General features: G+C 39.0%; 1 protein-coding gene across 1 annotated transcript in view; it reads left to right on the forward strand.

Annotated features, from left to right (window-relative positions):
* Positions 1–22,676, forward strand: part of SLC14A2 (solute carrier family 14 member 2) — a 472,590-nt gene that overhangs the window by 177,474 nt on the left and 272,440 nt on the right. The window lies entirely within an intron of this gene.

The raw sequence follows: 22,676 nt of genomic DNA on the forward strand, positions 1-22,676 counted from the left end.
ATTTGCTTTAGATGTTATATACCATGCTTACATAAAGATTTCACTTATCTAAAATGGTAAAATAAGCTATCATTTTGTATAAATATACACTTTATACCTGAACATTTATACATATGTACCTATATTTAGTGCAAAAGTATGTCATTTAAAATTCCCACTTTGAAATAAAAATACGTATACAATTAGAAAGTCCAGTCTTTAAATTGTTAGAATTAACTTGTTTTAAGAGCACATTTGTTGTCTAATAATGTGAATTAATCTATGTTCTTTTTAACAAAGTGGTAAGTTCTTAGTAAATGAAGATAAAGCATGAAAAGGTTTTTCTTCATAGGCTCCTTCAGCATTCTTTCTACAAAAAAAAATTTGACTGGACTCCCCGTCCACTCTCAATGTCTCCCCTTATACCTTATGTGATCATATTGTTTAATGTCAGTTTTATCTGTTAATATGTTTTTAGAGCTAACTTTATGCATATGATCACAACCAATATTTCAGATGACTATACACTTTATATCTAAATAAGTGATTGACCTCAGAGTATAGGTTGGTGGACCACTATAAAGATGGAGAAAAGTCTCCAGTAGAGTTCTGGACGTTGTTACAGTAGTGAACAGAAAGACAAAAAGCTTATCCCGATGGAGCTTACGTTTTAGTATCTAAGAGAGAGAAAAATAAAAGATGCATGAATAAAATAGGATATATGTATATAAAATGTTGGGAGCTGAGTGTGAATAGGAAAATGATGTGACTTAAAAGAGTCCAGGAAGACCCAAACGCCTAAACATGTCTCATCCCCCTCTGTCATTCCATGCCTGAATTTTTGCCAGTGGTTGATTCATTCCCTTGATCAAAGCCTTGTCCTCTCCAGCCCAAGTTTATAACGTGTATGTACTCCTGGGAGACATAACACCTCAGTTGCTTCAATAGGATAACATGTTCCAGTTCATTTTTCTCTACAGAAAGGATTGTGACCATAAATTATCCCTGTGCATCATGGAAACCCAAAGCCTGGCACATGGAAATACTCAAAAACCTTTGAAAGATCACTATCCCGAGAAGGTAGGAGGGAGCTGGAAGCTCTTGAGAGTAACGCAAGCACTAGGAGTGGACCCAGTTCATCCAGTCTGGATCGGCCTTCTCCAAATGGTCTGGGGAGCACCTTGCTTGCTGTTCCCCACTCCTTCTTGGATAGCTCTGGCCTGCTTTGCAGGCTGGATGCACAACAATTACCATTTTTCTACCAGTGACTTACCCTTTTCAGAGCAGCAGCCAACAATCACTGAGCTCTCACTATGGGATATACATATGGGACTCTGATCCTCTGAAATCCTCCCCAAATCCCTCTGTGGTATCATCATCCTTATTTTACAGAAGAGGAAACAGACACCTGAGTCATCATCATTAGTAAGTGATGGAGATGGGATCCAGATTCAGGTCTAAATGGCTCCAAGGTCCTAGCCCCTCTCCACTCTGTCCTTCAGATGGTCTGAATTCATTCAGGTTTGCCCTCTTAGGGCAACTCAGCATTTTATTTGCCCTCTTAAAGAAACCAGAAATATTATGAACATTGATTACTTTGCTGTACTGTGATGCAATGATACTTTCGTTAGTCTAAGTATTACATGGGACCAATCGTTTGCAAAATTAAATTCTTTCAATCCTCATCTCTATGTTTTTCTCATTCTTCTGTTGTATATCAAGCTGTCAGCAGTCACTTTGAATTGTCATCAGTTCACTACTTTGGACATCTTTATGCCCTTTTAATTGCCTTTATATAATCTGTTCGGGTACAGGAAATCACAGAATCATGCTCCTTAAAATTGTATGTAAATTGAAAATAGAGAGACTCTGAATCCAGCCGTCAGGCTTCACAACAAATTAAATATATATGAAATTTGTAGCTTTCTTTGAAACTCAGTGTTTTGGTTACTTTAAATTTGGAGTCACAGACTATAAGAGTAAAAATTACTTTTAAGAAATTGTCTATTTTTAAAAATAATGGCCAACCATGCTAATAGGTGTCAGGTGCTGTGATTTTGATTTGCATTTCCCTGATGATTAGTGATATGGAGTATATTTTCATATACACGTTGGCTATTTCTGTCTTCTTTAGAGAAACGTCCATTCAAGGCTTTTGACCATTTTTTAATCTAGTTATTTGGGTTTTTGTTGTTGTTGTTGTTGTTGTTGTTGAGTTGTAGGAGTTTCTTATGTATTTTTGATATTAACTTCTTATCAGATATATGGTTTGCAAATGTTGTCCCCCATTCTGTAGGTTGCTTTTTCACTCTGTTGATTGTTTACTTTGCTGAAATTGGAACTCTTGTTCACTGTTGGTAGGAATGTAAAATGGTGCGGTCACTATGAAAATCAGTATGCAGGCTCTTCAAAAAAATTAAAATAGTCCTGCCATATGATCCAGCAATCACACTTTTGGGTACTTACCAAAAAGAATTGAAATCAGGTGAGTACTGACCAAAAAGAATTGAAACCAGGTGGGTACTGACCAAAAAGAATTGAAATCAGGATCTTGAAAATATATTTTTGCTTTCATGTTTATTGCAACATTATTCACAATAGCCAAGAGATGGAAACAACCTAAATGTCCATCAATGGATGAATGAATTTTTAGAAAATGTTATATACATACAATGGAATATTACTTGGCTTTAAAAAAGTAGAAAATCCTGTCATAGGCCATAATATGGATGAGCTTGATAGACATGCTAGATGAAAGAAGGCAGCCACAGAAGGACAAACATTATGTGATTCCATTTATATGAGTTATCTGAAGTATTCAAACTCTGAGAAGCAGAAAGAAGAGTGGTGGTTGTCAGAGTCTGGAGGAAGCCTCCATTTGCAGGCTGAGTAGAATGGGAGTTGCTGTTCAATGGGTATAGAATGTCAGTCATGCAAGATGAAAAAGTTCTAGAGATCTGCTGCACAACAAGGTGCATATAGTTAACAAAACTGTTCTGTACACTGACAAATTTGTTAAGAAGGTAGATTTTTTAATATGTGGGGTTTTTAACCACATAATAAAAAAGAAAGCATTTATCTAATTCAAACTTTTTTTTTTGTTTTACAGACGAAAAAAATGAGACTTAGAAGGTGGTGGCTTTCTCAAATCACAAAGCCAGTTAGAGAAAAATAACAGACTTTACCCACCCACTCAGAGCCCTGCCCTTACTGTATGCCAGGACTGCCACCCCATTATGTCCCTATAAATCTTCTCTCCAAGCTAAATATTTTTTCTTTTGGGTTTGGCCATCTCAACAACAGGTCATGAGGGATGTGCTTTTCAGATTTCTTTTCACCCTAACTATTCTCTCTGCCCTCATCCATATAAACACTGGTTTGTTCAGGCCCTTCTTTGGGAAGGACTCTTAGCGCTGAACACATTGTTTCAGATGTGATCAAATCAATGCAATGGTCTTCATCTTTGCCTGAATGCTATACTACTAATTGCAGGGCCTAAGGGAATATATGGTGTTTGGCTAGCATATCGCACAACTGGAGTATAAAACCTTTTTGGTCAAATGAATCATTCTTAATCTTTTTTTCATTTAACTTCTAGCAAATCAGTTTATCCATATTCCAGTTGTGAAGTTTTCTTTTTACCTGAGTTCAGATCTTTGTGTTTATCCTTATTAAAATTCATATTGTTTATTCTTCATCTTTGTCATATACTGAGACTTATTTGTCATCCAATAGCTAGTCTTCCCAGATCTGTGTGATCCCACAATCCTTTCTATGACTTCATACATGCTATAGGTAAAATAAAACTAATGAGCATTTCCAGGGCAGAGTCCCATGGAACTCTATTAGAGACTTTTCTCCATCTTTATAATGGTCCGTTAACATATACTCCTATGTCAATCATTTACTCAGATACATATTCACCCAACTATACTAACATCCACATTGCTCCCCCACTTGTCAACACATACTTAAAAACGTCAAAATTCTTCCCCTTTTCTGTCACTTTCTATGATTTTTTATTTTGGGGGGTTTTCCATTTATTTGTTTCTTTATTTGTAGAGGTATTAGAGTGTGAAGGTAATGAATACAGCTTGGGAGTCAACATGCTTTTTTTTTTTCTTTTTTCCCTCTCTTTTTTTAACTTTTATTTTAGGTTCGGGGGTACATGTGAAGGTTTGTTACATAGGTAAACTCCTGTCACTGGGGTTTGTTGTATAGATTATTCTATCACCCAGGTATTAAGCCCAGTGCCCAATAGTTCCCTTTTCTGCTCCTCTCCTTCCTCCCACCCTCCACCCTCAAGTAGACCCCAGAGTCTGTTGTTCCCTTTGTGTCCATGAGTTCTCATCATTTAGCCCCCACTTACAAGTGATAAATGTGGAATTTGGTTTTCTGTTCCTGCCTTAGTTTGCTAAATATAGTAGCCTCCAGCTCCACCCATGTTTCCACAAAAGCCATGATCTCATTCTTTTTATGGTCACATAGTATTCTTTGGTGTTTATGTACCACATTTTCTTTATCCAGTCTGTCATTGACGGGCATTTAGGTTGATTCTGTGTCTTTGCTATTGTGAATTGTGTGGCAATGAACATTTATGTGCATGTGACTTTATGGCAGAATGATTTATATTCGTCTGGTATATACCCAGTAGTGAGATTGCTGGGTTGAATGGTAGTTCTGCTTGTAGCTCTTTGAGGAATTGCCATACTGCTTTCCACAATGGTTGAAGTAATTTACAATTCCACCAACACCATATGTGTTCCCTTTTCTCTACAACTTTGACCACATCTGTGATTTTATTGACTTTTTACTAATAGCCATTCTAACTGGTGTGAGGTGGTTTCTCAGTGTGGTTTTGACTTGCGTTTGTCTAATTCTCAGTGATGTTGAACTTTCTTTTCATATGTTTGTTGGCTGCATGTATGTCTTCCTTTGAAAAGTGTCTGTTCATGTCCTTTGCCCACTTTTTAATGAGGTTGTTTGTTTTTCTCTAGTAAATTTTAGTTCCTTATAGATGTTGGATATTAGACCTTTGTCAGATGCATAGTTTGCAAATATTTCCTCCCATTCTGTAGGTTGTCTGTTTGCACTGTTGATAGTTTCTTTGGCTGTGCAGAAGCTCTTAAGTTTACTTAGATCCCTCTTGTCAATTTTTGCTTTTGTTGCAATTGCTTTTTGAGTTAACCTGCTTTATTTGAATCCTGACTCTGCCACTTACTAGCTATGGAACCTTGAGCAAAATAATGAATCTCTCTAAGTCATAGTTTCCACATTAGAGGTAACAATAGTACCTACCTTTTCAAAGAGATATTGACAAAATTTAATAAATTATGTAAAAAACTTAGTTCAGTGCCCAGCCCATGACAAGCCCTCAAGTATGAGTAATGATGTGATTATGATATAAATAAATAAATAACAAAACTGCCAGTTTACATCACTTTTTTGCATTAATCCTAGCAAGGAGGTTAGGAAGTAATATTTATTGAGGGAAAACTATAAGCCAGGAATTTATACATATAATCTCAGTTAATTTTTACAAAAAAAGTCGATATTTATGCATAGAAATTACTTTATATATAGGAAAACTGAGACTCAGAGGGACTAAATGAATGAGGCAAGGCCCACACAGCTTTAAGATAAAAGAACCAGGGTTCTCATGGTGTTCTTTCTGAGTCTAAAGTTCTTGTCCTTTTCATCAACTTCTCTTCTTCCTTTTTCTCTGCGTTGAGTGTGTGGCTGAGATCAAGGATAGTTGTTAATTTCCTACCAAAATCAAACAACGAAAGCTGAGATTCCTGAGGGAAACAAGATGGCAGCACTATTTCCAGGCTGTCCCAGGAGTCAGACAAGGTTATTATCAGAAAGCAGCAGGGATTGGGCAGGCAGAGGTTTTGCACGAAACAATAGTAAAATCAAAATAATTAAAAGCAGGGATTCAGGGAGATATTTGTACACCAATGTTTATGGCAGCATTACTCATGATAGCTTAAGGATAGAAACAACCCAAATGTTCAATGATAGATGAATGGATAAACAAATTGTGGTATATATATACAATAAAATAGTATTCAGCCACAATAAGGAATGAAACTCTGACACACGCTACAACTTGGATTAACCTTGAGGACATTATGCTAAGTGAAATAAGCCAGTCAATCCCAAAAGGACAAGTGCTATATGATTCATTCTCTCTCCACCCAGCCAGCTTAGGGCACTTAGAGCACGCAAACTCACAGAGACAGAAAGTAGAATGGTGGTTGCCAGAAGCTGAAAGTGTAGAGAGAGAATAAATAGTCGTTGTTCGATGTGTACAGACTATCAGTTTAGGATGATGAAAAAGTTCTGGAGATAGGTGGTAGTAATGATTGCACAACAACGTACACATTATGTCATTGAACGAACATTTAAACATTAAAATGGTAAATTATGTGTTTTTTACCAAAATAAAAAATACTTAGCCCAAAAAGAAATAGTATAATGACACTTATTGGATGCTAAGTTCCATCTCATTTCATCCTCACAACAATCTCAAGAAGTAAATTCTATGATTGCCCCCAATTTTGAGATGAGAACACTGAGGCAGAAAAAGGTTAAGAAACTAATACGTGTTCACACAGATGATAAGAGCCAGAGTCAGAATTTGAACCCAGGCAGTCTGGCTTCTGAGTTTATGCTACAGCGGCTAAAGCAAACTATCATTCCAGATTTTAAAGAGAACCTTGGACTTTAGGCAACTGGGCACGTTCCCTGGGCCTTAGTTGAGGTGCTCCAAGAGGCAAGCTTGCAGTCCTGAGAGTGAGATTGTGGGCACCTGAGCCCACAGAAGGAATGCAGCCCTTGAAGCTACTGCCACACTTCTCTAAGAGTCAGGGTTTGAGTTTGTCTCCAGTTCTGAACGCCTTCCTAGAGCCTTATAAAATTCCAGATATAGGCAGTATAGCTGGAGTCCATTGATAAGAAGGTCATGTGGGTGAAATGCTACTTCCTTGCCTTCTCCTTGGCCCACAAGAACCTGGGAAATTTCCTGGTAGTGACTGATTTTTTTCTCTTTTATTATTCTGTTTTAGGGTTGTAGGGGGAGAAGAAAGAATACATATTATGGTGGGATTTTTTTTTCCATTTTTATCTGTTTCTTTCTACTTTTTCAGATCTTTCTTCTATTTGCTGCCACCTACACACTGCCAACCACACAGGAAGACAACTGGTGAGATTACATTTGGAGTTAAAAGGGTTCTGATCATTCTACTATTCCTGGAGAGGAATTTGCAAATGAGAGTTAGTACCAAGAGCCAAGGGACAAAGCCACCCCATCAACCCCCTCTTCCTTCTTTCTTCTTCCTCATCCTCATCACACTTGGCTGTGGCCCCAAAGGTCCTTCAGACGTGAGGCAATGAACTGTCTTATCATCACTCATGGCCATGTCACAGGCAGTTGCAATTTGTGTTCCAGGGAGCTTGTCACTGGCAATTGTTAAAGCATGGAAGTTTAGAGTATAATTTTTTAATTGTAATATTGTTTGAGACAAGTTCAAACTTACAAAAAAAGTTGCAAGAACAGGATAAGGACATATCCTACACTCCTCACACAGAGACCCCAATCAAGTTACACCAAATGCTCCATTGATGTTTTTTTATAACAAAAGAGACCAATTCAGAATCATGGATTATAGTTAGTTGTCACATCTCTCTGATTTCCCTCAATCTCAAACAGTCCTTCACTCTTTACTTGAGTCTCCTACTCTTGATGTTTTTTGTGATTACAAGGCAGTCATTTTGTAGAATATCCCTCAACTTGGGTTGACCCAACCCTTTCTCATAATTAGACCCAGGTTATGGGTTTCAGTCAGAAATATTCCAGAAGTAATGCTGTGTTCTTCTCATTGGTATTCTCTAAGGTGACAAGAAATATTAGTTTGTCCCATTCATGTTGATAGTATCTTTGATCGGTTGATTTAGGTGGCATCTTCCACTTTCTCTACTTACATTAAAGTTACTTTTCCTCTTTGCACTTAATAAATATTTTCTGTGGAGATACTTTGAGATCTCTTCCATCAACCCCACTGTCACCCACTAGTTCTATTATCCATCAATGTTTCTTGCCTGAGTTAATTATTATTATGATAGTTGCCAAATGATAATTTTCTAATTCCATCATTCCTTCTACAGTTATTGTCGTTCTGCTGTAGGTAAGAGCTTTATTTTCTCCCCATGTTTTTAATTCATTTGTTTGTTTATATCAATGCTTACTCATGGATTTCTCTTTTATTCAATGGATCATAACTTATTTCTGTCATTATTTGTTTTGATGCTCGGATGTGTCCTAGATTTGCCCAGAAGGAGCCTCTTCGAACTTCCTCCTGTGTCCTTTTCATCTGGCTGTCTCATTCTTTAAGTAATTTATTTGAATTGTACTTTCTCTGTCTTAGCTCCGTAGTCAGCCATTTCCCGAGGATCCCTTGTTCTTTTCAGTGAACAAGGGCCTTTAAAAGCTAAGATCTGGGTGATAGGTGTACTCAGATCTTCTACGGTGTTGCTGCTCGGAAGATCTCCGTTGACTGAGCTCACTCCTCATTTCTGTTAGGTCTTCATTAAAATATCACCTTATGAGGCCTTTCTTGTTTACACTATTTAAAATTACAACCCCTGACATCATCCCTCACCACAGTACATCTCTCTTCCCAGCTTTAATTTGTTTCTATCACTATCAGCATACAATGTTATGAATATTTTCATATATTTACTTTATTATGCTCCCCCACCCAAAAAAATAGGTGCCATGAGGGTAGGGATTATTTTAGGTGACCAAAACAAATGAAAATCCTTGGCATCATTAATGAATGTGAAAGATAACATAGAAAGTACCCAAGAAAAAGCAAAGGGGGAGTATGCATAATGGCCCTAAGATTAAGAATGCCACAACCATGCAGGAAATGTCAGGAGGCTGAAGCTGATGGCTGAGGATGGGAGAGTGGTGGAAATGAGGGCAGAGCTTTGCAGCTCAGCAAAAGAATTTGGTGCATTTCATTATAAGTGCAAAAGGAAGTCCCTGTAAGATTTCAAACACAGAAGTGGCCTAATCTATCTTATGTTTTTCACATATTGCACTATTTACTAAATGGAGAAATAATTATTTGGGGCAAAAAATTTAGTAGGGATACTTATACAGAAGTTGTTTCAGGGGCCTGAGAGGAGGAGGGTGAACTGTGGTGGTGGCAGTAATGTAATGGTAGAAGATGTAGGAAATATTCTGGAGATAGACTCCCTAAGACCACTGGTGATACATTAGATATGCTTGATGAGGAAGAGGTATATGTCAGTAATCATCCCCAGATTATAGTTTAAATAAGAGGGAGTTAAATCTGGACCTGTCTGCTTCAGACCCTGTTAAGGTGACTGCCTTGACATCCCCATATGGCCAAAGACAAAGAACAAGGCTTTAGAGGTGAATATTTGGATTAAGAGTTGCTTTGTAAAATCTACTGAAGCTTCCTCTCCTACCAGGAAGCCAAATCCCCCTCTAGCCAAAGAAGTGATGATACGGGTACTGAGCACATAAGACAGAGGCCCACACTTCCTTTGGAGGTCTTAATAGAGAACTGGGCACTGTCAGGGGAACCCCCAGAAAGTCCAGGAATGAGGAATCACATTCTAGCCTTCTCACCCAGCACCCCTCCCTTCCTTTCCTCCCGCAAAAAAAAATGTTTCTCTTTGTAATTGTCTATAAAAGATTATTGTCTGCATTTTATTTAATTATTCCGTATGAAGTAATTATGAGAGAATAATCAGCCAGTTTGCCAATAATAGACGTTTCATAAGAGAACACAAAAGACGCTAATAAAGGCAGAGCCAGCCCTCATCGCTGTCATTATTAGTTTCTCTACATCTTTAATTTTCATACATTTTTATTGTTTGCCTGAAATTAATTGTCCATTTCTTTTCCTAATCAGGTTTATTGCAAGTGGGCCACTTCTAGATAACTATACCATTTCTGTGTTTATCTGGCGAATGTCCCAATAGATCTTGTCAACATTGAAATATCTATCCAGGAGACTAGAAGGAAAAGAATCATAAAATCATTGTGCCTTGGCACTCTAAAGGACTTTGCGAGGATTTAGCCACTCCCCTCCACCCCAACCCCACCTGCCATTTTGCTTTATAAGAAAAGAATCTGAATTACTGGGAGGAGTTGACACAGATTGTTAGTGACAGAGTTGAGACCGGAATCAGATCTCTTGGATGAATCTAGAATAGTGAAGCTGTAGCAAGACTTAATCATCTTAAATGAAATTCAGTTTCTATCACAGGCATGAATCATTTCAGAGAGTGGTGACTAAAGCTTCGTCATCCCTGTGCACACTACTAGGAATGTTCTACCTCAACTTCCAGTTAAATACAATCTTATTATTAAGGCACTTCAGTATCACCTAACAGGATGTATTGATCTGCTAGAGCTGCCTTAACAAATTATTACAGACTGGATGGCTTAAACAAGAAAATTTTATTTTCTCACAGTTCTGAGGCTGGAAATCCAAGATTAAGGTCCCAACAGGGTTAGTTTCTGGTGAAGACTCCCTTCTCAGCTTTCAGATAGCTGCCTTCTCACTGTGTCCTCGTATGTTCTTTCTTTGTGCATGAGGAGAGATAGATCTCTGGTGGCTTTTCCTCTTCTTATAAAGACACTAGTCCTATCAGATTAGGGGTCCATGCTTATGACCTCATTAATTACCGCCTTAATTACCTCCTTAAAGGCTCTATCTTCAAATACAGTCACACTGGGGATTAGGGCTTCAACACAGGAATTTTAAGAGCACAAAATTCAGTCCATAACATGGGATAATAATTTAATTCTACCATAGAACCTCATTTTAAATTTTTAAGCTAGTAATAGCAATAATTGCTTAGAGACAACAATGGTGCTCCATCGTTGTGGGCCATGGACACAGTGGTGCCTCTCAAACTTTTGCTTTGGGTTGCCTCTGAGTGTACTGCCTGCCTGGCCACTCCTCCTCATGTGAGCTGGCTGGAGGGCTTGTGCAGTGGCACAGATGGAGCATGGCAACAGGCAGGATTTAACTAGCTGCTCCATGGCCTAGTTCATGGTCTTGGCCTAATTCACCCTGTAACTCTGGGGAAAAAAAAAAAAAAAAATTGCTGTATCTATTCTTCTTTCTATCCCCAGTATCAGAAATAGGTTCTGGCTCAGAGTAACAATTTAATCAGTGATGAATGGATGAATGAATGAATAAATGAATGAGTGGACATTCTATGAGTCAGATTGCATCACCTAGCCCCTCTGCTTAAGATGCCTCAGTGACTCCTCATCACCCGTAAGATAAAGGACAAGCACTTCTGTGACTTGACTGTATTCTACCCTTCCAGCACCTCCCATTTTGGCAATGACTCCTTTCTCCCTATATCTCTATCCACACTAAGCATCTTGCAGCTTTCAGAATACCTAAAGCTTTTCCATGCATTTGTGTCTTTTATCACACTGTTCCCACTGCCTGGAAGGAACCCATCTTTAGCTGGTTAACTGAGTTTGGGCATTAAAACTCTATTACCTCTTCCCAATTTGAGAGGTTCTCCCACTTTCCGGGCTCCCATTGCTTTCTATCTGAACCTTACCTCAGTGTTATATGTGTCCATAAACTTGTCTGTCTCCCTCCTTTAGTTATGGGATAACTCGTTTATCCTTGGGTTCTTACTGTCTAGCATAATGCCAGGTATACTATGGATTAATGAGCCTAATGTACTATGATAGAAATTTTTGTATTATGTAATAGTAAGGCTATATTTTTAATCCATAAATCAAAAGCCACTGCAGTACCCACCCGTGTAAGATAATTAATGGTCTTGAGGGTTCAGGGAATTTGAATGACTCCTGACATCCCCCCTTTCCTTCCTTCTTCCCATTAGTAATGAAGTGTCTCCCTTATGTTGCTTCATACCTGCTAGAATGGGAAGCTTGAAGGTTAGAGGGCATAATGCGATAATTCTCAAATCTATCAGAATCTCCTGAGAAACTTATGATTCAAAATATGATCACATCTTCCCAAGGCACATACCCCCATTGCTAGTGAGTCAGTCTCTTAAGGACAGACCCCAGCTGTTTCTGTGATGCTCTCCAGTGCTTCCAGGGTGGGAACCACTGGTATAATGGAAAGAAGCCTGAAGCCGGAGTTTCACTTGATCTGGTCACTGATGAGCAGAGTGTCCTTGGGAAGGTCACTTTCCTCTTTATGCTTTAATCAGTCTTCTGTATGTGGAGAAGGTGCAACTGGACTGCTGTTTGTCCATCTTGTTTTCTCAGCATTGGAACAAAATCTTGCACAGAGGCCCAGTATATAAAACAGAACAAAGCAGGGTTGCAATGTTTGAAGATGAAGAGGGCTCCTTATTCAGCCTTGTTCTCAGTGCCACCAGCACTGCCCTGAGGTACAAAGTCCTCAAGGCACTTCCACATGGAACTTCTAGGGCTCTCCAGCATGTAACTTGAAAAATTCTAAATTAGAAGGTCCATGTCCCTACTAGTTGCAGCATTTTGCAACTCCATGGCAACATGCTTACCTGGAAAGAAGCCCTCCAGTCACTTTCTAGACAGAGTCTGGGAAGTTGCAGAACACTCCCCTGGGCAGGAGAGCAGTCTGAGAATGTGGAGGGAACAGCTCCAAGAACAAAAGACAAAAGAAGACTTGGGACCATCTTTGGAGTTCTGATATCCAAAAAGCACAGGGAAAAGAACAGAGCAAGCTGGCAAACTAAGCCAGGAGAGGTTCAAGTAGCAAAGGATTGAAACAAAAGGAGAATCTAGGCATCTGTGTACCTCAGTCAGTAGTCTCCGTGTGCTTAGTGCTGAAACAGAAGTCAGCAGAAGGAACAGAGGAACCAAAATGGTTCCAGGTGACCACAATAAAGTGAGTATCATATTAAAGCAAGTCACCTGAAGTGCTTGGTTTCCCAGTGCATATAAAAGTTATATTATACTATACTGTAGTCTATTAAGTGTGCGATAGCATTGTGTCTTAAAAAAACGATGTACATACCTTAATTTAAAAATGCTTTATTGCTAAAACATGCTATCAATTGGCTGGGTGTGGTGGCTCTCACCTGTAATTCCAGCACTTTGGAAGACCGAGGCGGGTGGATCATTTGAGGTCAGGAGTTTGAGACCAGCCTCATGGTGAAACCCTGTCTCTACTAAAAATACAAAAAAATTAGCTGGGCATTGTGGTGTACACCTGTAATCCCAGCTACTAGGGAGGCTGAGGCAGGAGAATTGCTTGAACCCAGAAGATGGAGGTTGCAGTGAGCTGAAATCTCGCCACTGCACTCCAGCCTGTGCAACAGGGTGAGACTCCATCTCAAAAAAAAAAAAAAAAAAAAAAAATGCTAACAATCATCTAAGCTTCAGGGGATTGTAATTTTTTTTTACTGGTAGATGGTCTTGCCTCAATGTTGATGGTTGCTGAAGGTTGAGGTGGACATGTAAGTTTCTTAAAATAAGACAACAGTGAACTTTGCTGTATCAATAGACTCTTGTTCTCATAAGAGATTTCTCTACAGCATGTGATGCTATTTGATAGTATTTTACTCACAGCAGAACTTCTTTCAAAATTGGAGCCAATTCTCTAAAACCCTGCCACTGCTTTATTAACCAAGTTTATGGACTATTCTAAATCCTTTGCTGTCATTTCACCTATGTTCACAGTATCTCCACTAGGAGTAGATTCCATCTCAAGGAACCACTTTCTTTGCTCATTCATAAGAAGCAACTCCTCATTTGTTAAAATTTGATCATGAGATTGCAGCAATTCAGTCACATCTTCGGTCTCCACTTCTAATTCTACTTCTGTTACAATTCTACCACATCTGCAGTTACTTCCTCCACTAAAGTCTTGAACTCCTCAAAGTCACCCATAAGAGTTGGAATCAATGTCCTCCAAACACCTGTTAATGTTGTAATTTTGGCCTCTTCCCATGAATCATAAATGTTCTTAATGGCATCTAGAACAGTGAATCCTCTCCAGAAGGTTTTTTTACTTTTCCCAGATCCATCAGAGGAATCACTATCTGTGGAAGCTATAGCTTTACAAAACATATTTCTTAAATAATAAAACTTGAAAGTCAAAATTACTCCTTGATCCATAACTCCTTGATCCGTAGCATTGTATCCATGCCTACTAACACAATATTCATTGTTGGCATGGAAACAATATTAATCTCCTTGTACATCTCCATCAGAGTTCTTGAGTGACTAGATACATTGTTAATAAGCAATAATATTTTGAAAGTAATCTTTTTTTTCTGAGCAGTAAGTCTCAACAGTGGGCTTAAAATATTCATTCAACCATAGTGTAAACAGATGTGCTATCATTCAGGCTTTGTAGTTCCACTGATAAAGCACAGGCATAGTTGATTTAGCATAATTCTTAAGGGCCCTGGGATTTTCACAGTGGTAAATGAGCATTGGCTTCCATTTAAATTCATCAGCTGCAGTAGTCCCTAACAAGAGAGTCACCCTGTCCTTTGAAGCTTGAAGCTTTGAAGCCAGACATTCACTTCTCCTCCTGAGCTATGAAAGTCCTAGATGGCATCTTCTCCCAATATAAGGCTGTTTCATTATGATGAAAATCTGTTGTTTAGTGTATCCACCTTCATCAATGATCTTGGCTAGGTCTTCTGGAAAACATGCTGCAGCTTCTACATCTGCACTTGCTGCTTTACCTTGCACTTTAATGCTATGGAGACAGTTTTTTTCTTAAGCCTCATGACCTAAGCTCTTCTAGCTTCAAACTTTTCCTCTGAAGTTTCCTCACCTTTCTCAGCTTTCATAGAATTGAAGTGTTAGAGTTTTTCTCTGGCTTAGGCTTCAGCTTAAGGGAATGTTGTGGCTGGGTTGATCTTCTGTCTAGACCTCTCAAACTTTCTTCATATCAGCAATAAGGCTGTTTTGCTTTCTTATCATTCATGGGTTCACTGGAGTAGCATCTTTAATGTCCTTCAAGAACTTTTCCTTTGCATTCACAACTTGGCTAACTGGCTCAAGAATCCCAGCTTTCAGCCTGTCTTGGCCTTTGACACGCCATCCTCAAAAACTTAATCATGTCTAGCTGTTTATTTAAAGTGAGAGACATATAACTCTTTATTTTACTTGAATACTTAGAGGCCATTGTAGGGTCCTTAATTGGCCTAATTTCAATATTGTTGTGTCTCAGGGAATAAGGAGGCTAAGGAGAGAGAGAGGTGGGGAAATGGCCATCAGTGCAGCAGCCAGAACACACAACATTTATCTATTAAGTTCACAATCCTATTTGGGTGCTGTTCATGTCACTTCCAAACAATTACAACAGTAATATCAAAGATCATTGATCACAGATCACCATAACAGATATAATGGCAATGAAACAGTCTGGAATATTATAAAAATTACCAAACTGTAACACAGAGACATGAAGTGAGCACATGCTGTTGGAAAAAAATGGTACCAACAGACTTGTTCAAGGCAGGGTTGCCACAAACCTTCAATTTGTAAACAATGTAATATCTGTGAAGTGCAATCAAACAATGTATGCCTGTAATACCTAAGTTAGGTTGAAATCCATTTGGTGGAAATCGGGCTGCCTTTCTTTGAGCTGTGGCACAAATGCTTTGTTCATCACTGTTCATATCATTGCTGGGGAAATCAAGCTGGCATATGTTTTCAGTAACCACCACTGAGATCATTTTTCTCTCTCTCTGGGGTAATTCTGGGAAAGAAAACCATTCAAAATATTATATTTGCTATCCCCTAGAACATTCGTGTGATGTAGCACCTACAATTAATGAGTGGTACTTGTGAGGATGTGAGTCATTACAGCAAAGCATTTAATTCAATTCTTCTCCAACACACTGATTTAATCCACCCTGAGTGAAGCTGGAACTGTAACACACCTTCCCTGAATAGAGTACCATGAGATGACATGGTGTGTCTGAATGACAGCAATTTTGCCCATGTACATAGCAGCTTCCAGCCTGGGATCTCCAAGAGTTGCTTCTCACATGGTAATTGATGGCACCTCTAAGTGTTACATTAAACATTTAATTGAACAGTTAAATGTGGAGAACGAGGCCATTAATTAATACAGCGGGGAAGTCTGCAATTCTTATCTGTGGACCACAGAGAGGATTTCCCCACACCATGTATTTGAAACTCCATCATGAAAATTCAAAATTGTTGAAGCTGTTGAAAGTGTGAGAAAAAGAGTGTGATAAGAGTAGAAATAATGTAAGGCTGACAAAAAGAGGATCCAGAATATGGATACATGAGTTCAAGACCAGGTTCTACGACCAACTAGCTGTGTGACTTTGTGTATATTACTTTACCTCTCTGGGCCTTGAATTTCTTATCTTAAAAATGAGAGGTGTACATTGAGCCCGACAGTCGTTTTATTAACCAATGCTCTGAGCCTTTGAATTTAACAAAATGCAATCTGGAATTGGCTCAGTTATTTGGACCGTTCACATACCTTTTGACTTCTGTGTGTCAAACATTTGTCTGAGAGCTCCAGCTGTCCTGTTACAGCCCCCCAAGGAGAAGTAGAAGAGCCCTGGACTTGGATTGACAAGTCCTGCTTTCTACTCTGCTGCTAGAAGTGAGATCCTAGAAGTCAACAAATGCATCTGAGTCTCCAGGTTCTCATTCTTAAAATGTAGACATAATAATCTACTGCAAGGAGCTGTTATGAGGACTAAGCAAGATATTTTAGATGAGAGCAAGAGAGTGTGATGTATGTGTGAGCTACTATTCTTGTTTTTATTATTTTCACCCTAGGCCACTGAAAATTGGTTCTGGGGGTCATGTCAATGCCTACGGATACTCCATCATCTCTCTACCTTCCTTCCCTTCTTCTCTGCCTACCGTAATCTTCATTCTTAGTCTGTATTTTTCTAAATATAAAGCCAGATATTGATTAGCAAACCTTTTGGTGTCCATAATTCTTCACTCCCCAAACTATTATTAAACCGTTTTATAACTTTGATAGTGAAAATAAAACAGAAAACCGTAATGTTTCGCAAGACGACATTGCCCCTCTCAAAATCAACCCAACCACTGAGCCTCCTGGGGAGTTTTCCTCCTACCCACCCCTTTACCAGAAGATAGTTTTCGGGATGGTCCTTAGATGAAAATGAAGAAGCAAAAAGATCAAGTAAAAAATGATTTGTGGTTTTGTTTTATTCTAAATCAGCATGAGGAGTATATTATAGAGCAACAGTCCACAACCTTTTAGGCATCAGGGACTGGTTGTGTGGAAGATAATTTTTCCACAGACCGGGGTTGGAAGGCGGTTTTAGGATGATTCAAGCACATTACATTTATTGTGTACTTTATTTCTAATATTATTACATTGTGATATATATTGAAATAATTATACAATTCACCATAATGTAGAATCAGTGGGATCCCTAAGCTTGTTTTCCTGTAACTAGTTGGTCCCATGCCAGGGGGGCATGGGTGGTGATGGGAGACAGCGACAGATCATCAGGAATTAGATTCTCATAAGGAGCACACAACCTGGAGCCCTCCCATGCACAGTTCACAACAGGGCTCACGCTCCTATGAGAATCTAATGCTGCTGCTGATCTGACAGGAGGCGGAGCTCAGGTGGTAATGCAAGTGATGGGGAGTGGCTGTCAATACAGATGAAGCTTCACTCACTTGCCCGCCGCTCATCTTCTGCTGTGTGGCCCGGTTTCTAACAGGCCACAGACCAGTACCAATCTATGGCGCAGGGGTCAGGGAACCTTGTTCTAGATAACTTATTTTACTTTAAGCGAACTTCATAAACTTTCATGGGCAGGTCATTTGGGATGGTCTTACTATAAATCTATGAGATGTATTATCAAAAAATTCAATTAGGTTTAGTAGCATTTACTACTAAATATGCATTACTGACTTAACTCATGTGATATATATATAAACTCTCTCTTAAACAAAATGTTTTATTTTTCTACTATATTGAATAACAAATCTTATTTATGTAAAAAGTGTTTATTGGGCACTCACTACAGCCAGCTACAGCACTGAGGAATATACTTAAGCATTTCCTCAGTATTTCTCTATATTATATATACAGTTGATCCTCATCGTTTGTGGATTTCATATTTACAAATTAGCCTGCTCCCTAAAATGTATTTGTGACCCCCAAATCAATAATCCAGTGTTTCCACAGACATGTGCAGAGTGGTGAAAACTTTGAATCACCTGATGTGTACATTTCCAGCTGAGATCAAATAAAGCTATGCTCTGCCTTCTTGCATCAGCAGACTTCCTCGCTTAAGAAAACCTCTCACTGCCCTTTCTCTGTAGATCTGTAGATAACATGATAGCATTAGATAACACAAGCTACTGTGTGTAAATATCTGTTTATACACAAGCATTAGCTCCCCTCCAGGACCATAAACTTCTTTCAGATGGACCCTAGGTTCTATTTTTCTTATACTTTAAGTATACTCTTATACTTTAAACAGAAACACACATAAAGCAAGATTATGTATTGATTGGCAACAATGTTGTGATGAGAAGCTTGCAGGAACCTAACTCTGTATTCCCCTACGAGCAATAGTTCAGAATTCACTAATTCAGTGTTTGCAGCAACTTTATAAAACATAACAATTGCAAACAATGAGAACTGACTCTGTGTACTATGTGTGTGTGTGTGTGTGTGTGTGTGTGTGTCTAATTGAGTTAAGTACTAGACATGGACTACACAGGAGCTTAATGTGTAAATTTATCCAGTGCTTTTGTATTTAGCCTGATAATCTCACCAGAAATTGCTAATTTAAATTAGTTCCTTTGCTTTTATTAAGATAAATGGAATCTCATCAACTCAGTCTTAGGACACAAAGGAATTAGCCTTAGAAATAAAACTTTATTTTGTTAAAAACTCTAGTGAAGGAAATTATACAACAGAAGCACAATGAAGGGATGTCATTTTTCACCTTTGTGAGCACAAAACAGATTTGAGTCTTCTCAATATCACACAGATTCAGCTCCCTCAAGCCACCCAAAGTGCAAACCATGCCATCTCTCTTCTCTTCTGGATTGCTATCCACTCAACATTCACCCAAAACATACACCCAGTTTCTGATGCACAGGTAATAAAGATGATAAGTCCTTGGCTTACAATTACCACAAGTGTAGTGAGCTGAGAGGAAAATATGGGAAGGCCACTGAGGACCACTCAGCCAGGGATGAACAGTGAATGTCAGTTAAAGCCACCAGAAGATGAGATGCTCGATCTTAGATATGAGGAGCAGTTAGTATGGTGGTCTTGGTGGGATCCCCTGGTACAAAGGTCCACAGCACTTACTCTGTGCAGAGCACCAGAACAGATGTCATGGATGATTGAGTCAGCATCAGCCAATATCCTCAAAGTCCAGTATTTCAAGGAAGCTTTCCCTGGAGACACTCTCTCCTCCATGAACACATGCACTCCCAACCAAGAAAAAGTTTGAATCCGTCCATAGGATTCCTTTCTCCTTCCATCCTCGCACTTATTTAATCAGTATCTGTCTCCCCAAATGAAGCATATGCCCCTGAAAGCAGGAACCAAGTATTTTGTTGTTGTTAGTTTGCTGTTGCATCTCCCACTGCCTCAAGACTTGCCTGGCATAAGCTGCTGAACAACTGAATGAAGATTGCAGAGTAAGGCCAAGGTCTTATTCATGCGGTGAAAGCTTTGCTAGGAGATTTTACAAGGTCATAGTATTGTGGGGATTTTTTTCCACAGTGAACAATGTTTTTTTCCTGGGAAATCAGTGTACATCCCATAGGTATTTTTGTTCACCATGCTTTTCATTGCTTAACTCTTTGACCTAATAATTAGTAAATTAGCAGTCACTAGAACTGAGAAGAGAGAAAACAGGAAGGTTTCAGGTCTTCTAACTTATATTCCTAAATGCAACCTATGGTCCTGGCAGGTTGGCTGATGTTCTTGGCTCAAACTGGGGACTTTCACAGGAGCAAGGGCTCATGTGCCTGCTTTCATCATCACTTCTAGATCCAGCCCAGAACCTCACCCCCCAGAGGAATCATCGCTTCTCCTCAGTCTCTTGAAATATTCTTGCCATGAGGACCCCTTCTCTCTGGGGGTGAACAGTAAGATAGATAAAGTGTACTCAAGTGGGACAGAAGTCACTAGCACACATCATGGTGGATGAGCTGTATCACAGTAGCCACCCCAGAGATGGTAGAAGAATGCTGTAAGGCTGAGCCATAGGGACTTGCCCTTTCCTGTTTCTCACCTCTTTGTCGTGGGGTTCTCACAACCAAATGCTCATATGGCCACGCAGGTGGTCTAAGTAAGTGGAGGTGACAGGGTGGAAGTGTGGCAAGCCCTAACTGAAGGGAATAGCTACTGCTCAGCTCCATGCAAGAATTTGGGACCAGTGTCACCAGATCTTCCGGTTTTTCAAGAGAAAGCAGAAGTGTGGGGACCAGATTTGTTTTCAAAGAATCTGGTTTCTTGAAATCAGAAACCGTCTTAATGTTGTCCGTTTTCATTACTGTTGTTTTTCTGAAATGCTTTTTATCAGTCATTAGGGAGAAGATAAAGATAAATAGAACCTACGGTCCATCCGAAAGAAGTTTATGGTCCAGGAGGGGAGCTAATGCTTATGTATAAAAAGATAATTATACACAGTAGCTTATGTTATCTAATGCTATCATGTTATCTACAGATCTACAGAGAAAGGACATTGGGAGGTTTTCTTAAGCAAATTTGTTGGGGAAGAATCTCCTCCTTTCAGTTACAAGAAACTCAATTGTTTCTACATCCAGAAAAGGACTTTTTTTCTTTTAAGCAATAGGGCCTCCTGCTGAGACAGTAAAATTGTAGAGATACTTGGAGAGTTGTGTTGCAATATGATGAGGAGGCCAATGAAGGTGGTTCCATCAAAGACGTGCTTAAGTTAAAACTAATATATTCAAGCAGTGATACTATTTTGGCATTCTTCAGCTCCCTTTTCTTTTTTCTTTCTCCTCATCTGGACTCAGACTCTAGTTCCTGACTTTCAGTGTGGCACTCTTTCCTCTCCCTGCTTAAGAAGGTGCAGTCAGAATTATAAGGTCATGGCAACATTGTAGATTTGAAATTCCACTGCCTTACAAAACATGGCTTCTTGAGCTCCAGCATTGTCGTTTGGCAAGTTGATCAGAAATTCTCTTTCTGCCAGTGCTGAGCCATGGTAGTTAATGTGTGGAGTTCTGAAGCAACAGTTTGGATCCCATTTCTACAAACTTATCATACTAGCTATATGACTTTAGGAAAAGTACTTAACTTGGTACCTAAGCCACAGTTATCTCATGTGTAAAATAAGGTAACCATAGTGCCTGCTTGTTAGGTGTTTTGTGAAGATCAAATGAGATCATACAGGTAAATATTATATGAGTAAAAATCCCCACAGGTATACTAACGGAGCGTAAAAAAAAAAAAAAAAAAAAAAAAAAAGAAGATCATGCGGAGGTCTACATTTGAAGAAGGAGACCTGTGCCTCACACAAAGAAGTTTTCAATTAAAGAAAGTCAACATCAGTATTACCAAATAGGGACATGAATCATTCCTTGCTGTGGAGTATTGTGAGAATAAGGATCTGCATAATTTATAATTTACTGCAAATGGAGCAAGTCAGTCTTGGCAAACTCTGATTTATTATCACATGGGTGGTGAATGAGCTTTGACCTGGCCAGGAGAAAAGTATGCCACTCCAGGCATGGATGTTAAGCCTGGCACTCAACATGCACAATTGCTGGACTGAGCTGAGGTACAGTGCATGAAGTTCAACTAATACCCCACCTTGGGTAATTCTCAGCTGGGAAGTGGCCCTAGCTAAATAATAATGGCACAGTCAGAATTTTCCATGATTTTTGGAATTCTAGAATAATGAACTGTCTGGGCACAGGGGACTCTTCTGAAGTACCCAACAACTTAAAAGGGAGAAAAGTCCTTCTTCTCTCTCTCATCAGTCTTTTCTCTCTTCCTACCTATCCATCCATGTATCCAACAGAATCTGAATTAGAATATTTTGGTACATGTATACCTACGTAATAAAACTGCACATTCTGCACATGTATCCCAGAACTTAAAGTAAAATTTTTAAAAAAAAGAATATCTGGGCATTCATGCAATCCACTTTTTCAGAGGAAAGTTAGTCTTCTTTCAAATAATTATATAATTGAATCAATTCATCAAAGATACAGTGGGCCTTTTCACATGCCAGGTGCTGTGCAAGGCACTGAGGGTAAAAAAAACAAAAAAAAAAGAAAAGAAATAGAAAAGTACAGTTCATACCCTCAAGGATCTCATACTCTCAGAGGCAGGGTAACTTTTGTAATTCCCCAGCCTTCCCTTCTCTCCTTTCAGAGCTCCTCACATACTAAGTGCCCAGTGTGTTCATTTATTTTCAGCAGAGTCTGATCAGCTTCTTTGCATGAAAGACTAAGTGTTTAACCTCTCCAAATTGCAAGGGTGTCTGCTTTTTTAAAGGAGATGCTGTATCTTAAACCAAAAAGGTTATTTTGAGAATTTTAGGCATACTTGAAAATTTAAGTGAAACAAATTTTTATAATTTGCGTATATACTTGCTAACCCTGAAATGAGCCAGGTATGTAGCTACCAAAAATTTCTTGGTCAGGATATTCTTGACCTTTCGTGCAG

This window comes from Pongo abelii, chromosome 17 (assembly GCF_028885655.2).
Source record: "Pongo abelii isolate AG06213 chromosome 17, NHGRI_mPonAbe1-v2.0_pri, whole genome shotgun sequence".
Taxonomy (NCBI): Eukaryota; Metazoa; Chordata; class Mammalia; order Primates; family Hominidae; genus Pongo; species Pongo abelii.